The following is a 10037-nucleotide window of genomic DNA, read 5'->3' on the forward strand; positions in this document are numbered from 1 at the left end:
ATTGTTGTGGTCGATTGATCGATTACCGATCGAGGCCGATTATCGTGGCTGATTACCGATTATGATTGTCATGGTCGATTGACAGATTAGCGATCGAGGATGATTATCGTGGCCGATTACCGATTATGATTGTCATGGCCGATCGACTGATTATCAATTGAGGCTGATTATCATTGCCGATTGTCGATTATGATTGTCGCGGCCGATTGGCCGATTATCGATCGAGGTCAATCACCGTGGCCGATTGTGGATTCTGATTGTGTTGTATATTCTGCCCGTGTTTGAGGCCCAATGTAATGTATATGCGGCTCATATTTGAGGCCTGTTATGATGTGTATTTTGCTCGTGTTTAAGGCCTAACATGATGTATATGAGGCCTATGCGATGAGGCCCATTGGGGTGCATTTGAAGACCAAGCTATGGAGCCCATTATGATGTATGTTAAGCTCATGAGAAAGGCCCATTGTGATGTATTCATGGCCCAGGATGCATGACCCATTTGATGTATTCGAGACCCATGTGTAGGGCCCACACGTCATGTATTTGAGGCTCATGATCAGGGCCCGCCTGTTGTGTATATGTGACCCTTGAGTAAGGCCCACTGTGTTGTATATCAGGCCTTTGTGTAAGGCCGTGGGCCCATTATGTGTTTGGCTTTATGTGGGCCATTCCTTGGGGGCAATGTTGATTAAATGTCTACATTGTCGAGGTCGATTGTCGATGCCGGTTGTTGACACCGATTATGAGTATGTGACAGCATAGCATCATGAGACATGCCCATACGCATCATCTGCATGTTTGTTATAAGATGTGGTTGATCATTGCATATGTTATTGAGCATGTTGTTATGAGACTCCCTGATAGGTGGAGGTTATCTCACTTGAGCACGCAGTATGCATAGGATTGATGCATGACTGGATTGTATGACTCATGCATCTCGCATTATGATTACTGTACGCCCTAGCGACAACAGGGTCGTAGCCTTCACAGGCGTATCGTGGATGGCCAAATGGGACACCAGAAATATTTTGTTCTAGCATACGGGCGCCATAGATGTCCCTGGGTGAAAATCCCTAAACCTCCGTGGCCAGGAGACGCCCTAACGTCGAGACCGAGTGGATACATGAGCGCCGAATACCAGGAGGCTGCGTCTCCCACTGTGTCGTGGTCGGTTGGGAGGAGGTGTGGCCTTACCCGCCCGAGGGTAGGGGGCAATACTAGGCTGAGTTTGATCAGCTCGTGAATGGGTCCGCTATCGACATGCCGGATAGGTATTGGCAGACTATTGACCGGGCGGATAGTGAGGTTTCTTACGCTCACTTGGACTGTGCGGCTGGGAAAGCGGCAGTGCCGTTTGGAGTGTACTAAACTCCGATGATGATCTCAGAGATGAACCGTACTGATATGTGGATTTAGTGAGCAGGAGTTGCATACTCATTCATGTATTCATTCATTCACTATCTACTCAGGTTGGTGGTATGCAACTAGTTGTTACGTATGCCTTCGCAATGACCAGGATTTCGGTTGGGGCGCGCGACTAACCTGAGATCAGGAGTTTACCACATTCAGTCTGACTATCCAAATTTAGGTATGGGACTGGTTTGGATAGAAGTCCCTTATGATAGACCCCATAGCCTGCGATACTACGTACTACCATCCCGACTTCACACTCCAGCATGGTCATTCCATTCGCACCGCATATTGCATTACATCCGCGGTATACGACATCTCGGGTTACTGTACTTCTACATTTATATGGTCTAGGTATGACTGACGTATTTGTGAACACATAAGGAATTATATACCCCATTGCATTCTCGGCATTTGATATTTGGCTCTTTATGACTTCTCGTTTGCATAGCTGTTATATATTGCATATTGTGATATTGATTGGCTCATGGACTTGTTCGTATTTCCGCTTACTCTGTTATCGTATGATCTATGATCTTGTGAGTATTTCTGTTTACTCTGATAATTCCTGCTCTTATCAGTATTTCTGCTTACTCAGATAATTCATGATCTTGCTAGTGTCTTTGCTTATTCCGATATTATACGATTTATGGATTACCAGTACTTCCAGTTTGTATGATAATGACATTGTATTGAATACTTGACACTTACCTTGTGCACACACTTACACCACCCTCTAAGCTTTCTATAAGCTTATGCACGATAGATGCGTGCAGGTGTTATTAGGTTGCAGCAGCGTTGAGCTTGGAGCGTGCAGTTGTATTCTGGAGCTCTGATTTCGATATATGTATTTTTCCTTTCAGCATTATACTCAAATGATTATATTAGTGGATATGTGATGATGATGTTGCCTTTGTGAATTGGGTAATCTTGTGGTTATGCTTATTATGAGTTAAATGTACATAAAAAAAAATTTTTTTAAAAATCCTCCTTGTAGGATCCCAGGATCGGAATCTGGCGTATGGACGCTAGGACCCGAGAATGGAGTACTGCGGAGGCTGTTGGCACCTGATTCGGTGATCGGGATTCCTGCGAATTCGATTTCTGAGTTTAGGGCGTGACACTGAGAGATCAACTTTACCATCTTGCATAGTGTTCCCTGCTCACACAGAGAACATTGATTTTAAACTAGGTGTGATTCAATTAATTCCTAAATTTTATGGCTTGGATTCTGAAAGCCCTTACTTGCACCTCAAGGACTTTGAGGAAGTAATTGCAATGTTACAAGTAAATAATGGTAATAGGGATGTACTTAAGCTTAGGTTATTCTCATTTTCTCTAAAGGATCGGGCCAAAGCATGGTACAACTCTCTAAGACATAATACCATCACTTCATGGCAAGCCTTAAGTAGAGAGTTTTTGAAAAAGTTCTTTCCCGTGCACAAAACAAATGCATTAAAACAAGAAATCATGTCATTATCTCAAAAGGGGAATGAACTATTTTTTCAAGCTTGGGAGCGCTTCAAAGGCATTCTAATTACTTGTCCACATCATGGTTATGAACCATGATACGTGATTAATGCCTTCTGAAAGGGGCTCACCATGGATACCTGTCAGTTCATAAAGATGATGTGTGGTAGAACCTTTCTTGATAAAGATCATAATGAGGCTTAGGATTTTCTAGATATGTTAGTACAGAATACGCAGACATGGGATATCTCTACTAAATCAGACCAAACTAGATACATTCCCAGAGAGAAAGTGGGGATGTATGTCATAAGAGAAGAAGATGAACTTAATGCAAAATTCGCTGCATTAGCTAGAAAGGTCGAAGCCTTGGAAATTAGGAAGGTTGATATGGTTAAAGCAAACACTTCCTTAGGTAATTTTTGTAGCATTTATGGTGGTACAGACCATGACACAAAGGATTGTCCAATAATCTCAGTTGTATAAAATATCACGCATGAGCATGATCAAGCAAATGCTATAAATAACTACCAAAAGTCAGTTATGCAACCAATGGGAAACGCGTATAATTCAAATTGGCGTAACTATCCTAATCTTAGTTGGAGGAATGGACCACAAATTAATGCGCCCAATACACCTCAAATACCTCCACAAAACTTCTTAAGGGCACCTAACAATGCACCCTATGTGCCCCCACCAAAGCGATCATCCGTGGAGGATGCATTGACTGCATTCATGAACTCTCAAGCTTAAATGAATCAGTCTCTTATCCAATTAAATCAGGAATTAAAGACAGTTGTGGCTAGGATTGAGACTCAACTAAATGCTAGGGAAAAAGACACCCTTCCTTCTTAACCTGTGTCAAACCTTAGAAACACATATTTCATTGGAGACTCAAATCCAAGTGAGCTACATCATGAATAAGCTAAGGTCATTATTACCTTGAGAAGTGGAAAAAATGTCGATAACAAGATAATACAACCGGTAGAAATACCGAAGAATGAGCCACTGTCTCAAGAAAATGATTAACCGACTATGGTTCAAGAGCTATAACAGCAAAAGGATAAAAAGAGTAAGTCATATGAGCCTCCAGTTCCGTTCCCATCTAGACTTCGAAATTCAATTGTCCCCATAAAATATCAAGAGGTGTTGGATGTACTCCAAAAGGTTACTGCCAATATTCCTCTGCTTGATGTCATTAGACAAATTCCATCATATGCTAAATATCTCAAGGACTTGTGCACTGTAAAGAGGAAATTAAATGTGCATAAAAAGGCCTTCCTTACTGAGAAAGTGAGCGCTATCATTCAACAAAGGGTTGTACCCAAAAACAAAGACCCGGAAAGTCCCATTATTCCTTATATTATTGGGAATTTCTAAATTGAGCATGCTTTGTTAGATTTGGGTATAAGTGTCAACTTAGTACCTTATTTGGTTTACAAACAAATGGGGTTAGGCGAGCTTAAACCAACCACGATTACACTTCAACTTACTGACCGCTCTATTAAGGTACCAAGGAAAATTTTAGAGGACGTGCTAGTCCAAGTGAAGAAATTCTGCTTCCCTGCGAATTTTATTGTACTAGACACTGAACCATGTGTAAATGCTAGCGCTCAAGTTCCCATCATTTTAGGTCGCCCATTCCTAACAACTTCAAATGTAATCATAAATTGCAGGAATGGAATGATGAACTTGTCTTTTGGTAACATGACTCTAGAGCTAAATATTTTCAATTTATATAAGCAGCCCATTGATAATAATGAGATCAATGGACTGAATTTTATGGACTGCTTAATAGAAGAAGAGGAATTGGAACCTAGTTTGATTGAGGAATTGATTCAAGTCATTGGGGACTTGAAAAATTCTGATTTAGAAAAAGTGTTTACTGAAATTTGTGATGATAATGAGAGCACTACCACCCAGGACATTGGTATGTATCAATAGAGACCGCGCACTCAAATCCTACCTATCGAGGACTCGCGACCTCTGCCATCACCAACCAATATTCCAAAGCTTGATTTAAAACCACTACCAAATGAGCTTAAGTATGTATATTTAGGTGAAAATAAAACTTATCCTGTGATGATCTCTTCATTTTTAGAGAAAGATCAAGAGATTAAATTGTTGGAAGTTCTAAGGGACCACAAAGAAGCCTTAGGCTGGACCATTTCTGACATCAAGGGTATAAGCCCTTCCATATGCACCCATCGGATCCACCTCGATGAGGACACCAAACCAATTAGATAACCTCAAAGACGTCTCAATCCAAACACAATGGAAGTTGTAAAAAATGAGATGATCAAATTATTGGATATGGGAATCATCTACCCAATATCCAATAGTGTTTGGGTGAGTCTAATTCAAGTAGTCCCAAAGAAATCTGGAATAATTATTGTGCAGAATTCTAGTAATAAACTCATACCAACACGTGTCACCGCTGGTTGGCGTATTTGCATTGATTATAGAAAATTGAACCAGGTTACAAAGAAAGACTATTTCCCTCTACCATTCATTGATCAAGTTTTAGACAGGATAACAGGTCACTCCTTTTATAGTTTTCTTGATGGATATTCTAAATATAACCAAATAGAGATAGCCTTGGAAGACCAAGAGAAAACCATGTTCACTTGTCCATTTGACACGTTTACTTTCAAACGAATGTCATTTGGATTGTGTAACGCCTCAGCAACTTTCCAACGGTGTATGTTAAATATTTTTTCAAATATGGCTGAGAAGTTTCTTGAGGTTTTCATGGACGACTTCTCTGTATTTGGGAGTAGTTTTGAGGAGTGCCTCAACAATTTATCTCTTGTCTTGTCTAGGTGTGAAGAGAAACACATTGTCTTAAAGTGGGAGAAATGTCATTTCATAGTTCAAAAGGGAATTGTTTTGGGCCATGTTATCCAAAAATGGAATCGAGGTAGATCGCTCAAAACTCGACATTATATCTAATCTACCTATCCCCCGAATGGTTAGAAATATTAAATCACTTATAGGGCATGCTGGTTTTTATAGAAGATTTATCAAGGATTTTAGTGTCATTACTAGACCCTTGACTAATCTTCTTCAAAAGGATGTTCCATTTAAGTGGACAGATGAGTGTGCAAGTACCTTTAATAAAATTAAATCATCCCTTATACTGCACCTATCATGCGTCCACCAGATTGGATACTTCCTTTTGAACTAACGTGCGATGCAAGTGATTATGCCATAGGGGCTGTTTTGGGCCAAAGGAAAGATAAACGGCCCTACGTTATTCACTATGCGAGTAGAACTCTAAACTCGGCCTAAGTGAACTACTCAACAACTAAAAAAGAGTTACTTGCAATAGTTTTTGCTTTGGATAAGTTTAGGTCCTACTTGCTGGGATACAAAGTGGTCATTTTCATGGACCATTCAGCTTTGAAATATTTATTATCTAAGAAGGATTAAAGCCAAAACTTTTGAGATGGATCCTCCTACTCTAAGAATTTGACTTAGAGATAGAAGATAAGAAAGGAGTAGAAAACATATTAGCTGATCACCTTTCTAAATTGGTGTTAGATGATTCCACTGAGGAGATGCATATCCAGGACACTTTCCTTGATGAACAATTATTTGCAATTTCCAAATTGCTTTGGTATGCGGAGATAGTGAACTATCTTATAACGGGAGAAATGTCATATCATTGGAAGTCACAAGATAAGAAGCGTTTTGAAACCGAAGTTAGAAACTTCTTCTGAGATGACCCGTATTTATATAAATATGGGATTGATCAAATTTTTAGACGTTGTGTCCCAGAGGATGAAGTTTAGAGTGTTATTTCCTTTTGTCACATGGAAGCATGTGGTGGCCATTTTTCTGCTAAGAAAGCCACTGCAAAAATCCTACAGTGTGGTTTTTACTGGCCCACCATGTTTAAAGATACTCATGCTTTCTGTATTGCTTGTGATAGATGTCAAAAGTTGGGAAGAGTGTCTCGGCGTAACATGATACCTTTATCCCCAATTTTACCATTGGAAAATTTTGATTGTTAGGATATTGATTTTATGGGCCTATTTTCATCTTCTTTTGAATTTCTTTATATATTGGTTGGTGTAAACTATGTTTCAAAGTGGATTGAGGCAGTTCCAAGTAGGACTAATGATAACAAAATGGTCATACGATTCCTCAAGGAAAATATTTTTTCTAGATTGGGAACTCCAAAGGCCATCATTAGTGATGGTGGGTCTCACTTTTGCAATAGGATATTTAAGACTTTGATGAAAAAATATGGCATCAAGCATAAAGTAAGCACCCCATACCACCCACAAACGAGTGGGCAAGCTGAGATTTCTAATCGAAAAATCAAACACATTTTAGAGAAAATATAAGGTCAGATAGGAAGGATTGGTCCCTCAGACTATCTGACGCTTTATGGGCTTATAAGACTGTTTATAAGACCCCGATTGGAATGTCTCCATACAGATTAGTGTATGGGAAGGCTTGCCACTTGCCTGTGGACTTAGAACATAGAGCCTACTGGGCAATAAAGAAATTAAACTTTGATATGTACCAAGCAAGTGGACAAAGGAAATTAGAGTTGAATAAATTAGAGGAGCTTAGGAGAGATTCCTATGAAAATTTTAAAATCTACAAAGAGATGACCAAAGCTTTTCATGACAAAAAGATCCTGAGGAAGAATTTTGAACCTCAGCAAAAGGTCCTATTGTACAATTCCTGTCTCCGGTTCTTTCCGGAAAAGTTAAGATCAAGATGGACAGGCCCCTTCATTGTGAAAAATGTTTATACTCATGGGGCTGTTTAAATTGAGAATCCACGTAATGGTAATGTGTACAAGGTTAATGGTTAGAGATTGAAGCCTTATGTAGAAAACTTTCATTTGGGAGAGGAGTCCTTCTCCCTTCATGAGCTAGAATATTCAGAATGATGCTCCTAGTCTAACGGAGCATTTCTGTACGATTTGTATCATATTCAATTCTTTTTAGTGTCACATAGCAGGTGAGTTTTTCATGGTAGGTACTATCCACCATTTCTTTTTATTTTTATTGTTCTCTGCATTGCATTATCATTACATTGGGGACAATGTAGATTTTAGGTTGGGGGTGTGGATAGTCATCCATGTGAAGTTTTTTTTTTTTTTGGTTTCAGTTTATTTTATTATTATTTTTAGGTTTCAGTTAGGTTTAAGTTTATTTTTTTAGGTTTATGGAAAAAAAAAATTTCAACATTTTCAAAATAATATTTTTATATAGAAGAATGTGAACATAATATTTTACGAATTCCAAATGCAAAGTTAATACTTAGTCTAGATTGATAGTAGTCAGAAATTTGATAACTGAAAATTATATACTTGAGTTCAATTATCTAATTACTAGTTTAAAGTGAGTTGTAATTTGATGTACTGAATTCACAATACACCCTAGCTAACTAAGTGAGGAATATGATATATGAATTAGAATAACAAATTTTGATTCAAATAAGGTTGAATGAACTAGTACCATTAATATATGCTTAAAAGAGAGAATATTGAAAAAAAAAGATGGAAAAAGAAAATTTTATTACAGAGCATGAATGTAATAACCATAACAATCGTGTCAGTAATCCGGAGTAATGATACCTAAGTATTCATTACTATTACCATTATAAGTACGATATCTTAGGTTATGAAGCAAACTCGATGAGAATCTTCATCTAAGGGTGGTCTATAATAATGAGGATATGATAATAAAAAAAGAAATGTCATGAAGAAAATGAGATAACTAGAGATTTCATATTCTTGGGATGATTGGAAGGATTTAGGATAGAGAACATGCATATTTCTCAAAGTTAGACTAGTGTCACAGAGTATCTAAGGATATTGGATCATAACTATTCTAAATTTTGATTAGGTTTCTGAACTCAAGAATATAATGGATTAGAAAATTGAGATTCTACTTAACTTCAGACTTAGGGTAAGTATTGTTTTGTTTTGGAATTCATATGATGAATGGAGGCATAATTATATAAATTTATGAGTGTTGAACTATTTTTCATGTTTTTAATGTTTGTGGGTAACATTTCTGGAAACCCTTACGAGACTATAACTCGTCCACTAGCGGAAACCTAAGGGTTTAAAGGCTTGTTGCATATGCTAAATGTAATCGAGATTACCTGCGAAAGTGGTGTAGTTAGAATTTTGTTTTTATTTTAATTTTATTTCTAGAATTAATTTTTATTCTTATTTTTATTTTTCTTCGATTATTTTGCTTGGGACTAGCAAAATGTTGGTTGGAGGGTGTGTTGAGACTCAAATATTGCATAATTTTCCCCATTTACAACTTGGTTTTATGAACATGAATCAGATTAATGTTCTATTTTACTCATGTATATGTTTCAAGGTGAATTTAAGAGCTTGGATTAAAAAGGGGTGCTAAAAAGCATGAATTTGATACTCAAGAATCACCAAGCCAATGAATGGATCTTAGGAAACCAAGATTGAAGAATTCACATGCTAAAGATCCAAGAAAACCAAGTGAAGAATGAAGAAAATCAAAAATTTGAAGTGAAGAATCCTGAAATCGTTTTGAAAAAGTGTATTCTGAAGCTCTGAGGTCTATTTTGAAAAACTGTGCAGCAGAAAATCTATTTTAAACAAATTGTGTAGCGATAAGTCTATTTTGAGAAACTGCATATATTTGAGGCGGTTTCTAGGGTTTTTCAACTTTGTACAAAAATTGGAGTTTCCTACTTATAAATAGGGCTTCTTAGGGTATTATTAAACATCATTCAAGGCATCCCAAAGCAAAATTTAGAGTTTTTAAAGAGTTTTTAATTTTATTAAAGTTATATAAGTTGTTTTTTTTTATAAATATTTTCTATTTGCATTTATTTATTTCTTCTTATTTTTTTCTTTCTTATTTTAATTATGTTTTTCTAAGTTCCTTCTAGCCTAAGCTAGAAGGAAAGCACATGAGTTTAATAATTCTTTAAGATTATGATGATTAATTGTTTTAATGATGAGAAGAATGATATATACATGTTATCTATTATTTAGGTTTTGTTTTTTTATCCTCTTGTGAGATTTATATATTTCCATCATATGAGATCTACATTGATGGATAAGTTTACGCTAGATCAATCAGATTTCCTAAATAGGAGAGGTTCTCATCCTATTATATTTCTTTGATTTTCATTATCTC

The 10037-nt window shown here is 37.2% G+C and overlaps 1 non-coding gene across 1 annotated transcript; it reads right to left on the minus strand.

Moving 5' to 3' along the window:
- Positions 1–2866: 2866 nt before the first annotated feature.
- On the minus strand, positions 2867–2969 carry LOC131226502 (small nucleolar RNA R71). Its single transcript, XR_009161880.1, has one exon. It is a non-coding gene; the product is annotated as a small nucleolar RNA R71 (small nucleolar RNA).
- Positions 2970–10037: the final 7068 nt, after the last annotated feature.

Source organism: Magnolia sinica, chromosome 14, assembly GCF_029962835.1.
Source record: "Magnolia sinica isolate HGM2019 chromosome 14, MsV1, whole genome shotgun sequence".
Classification (NCBI taxonomy): Eukaryota; Viridiplantae; Streptophyta; class Magnoliopsida; order Magnoliales; family Magnoliaceae; genus Magnolia; species Magnolia sinica.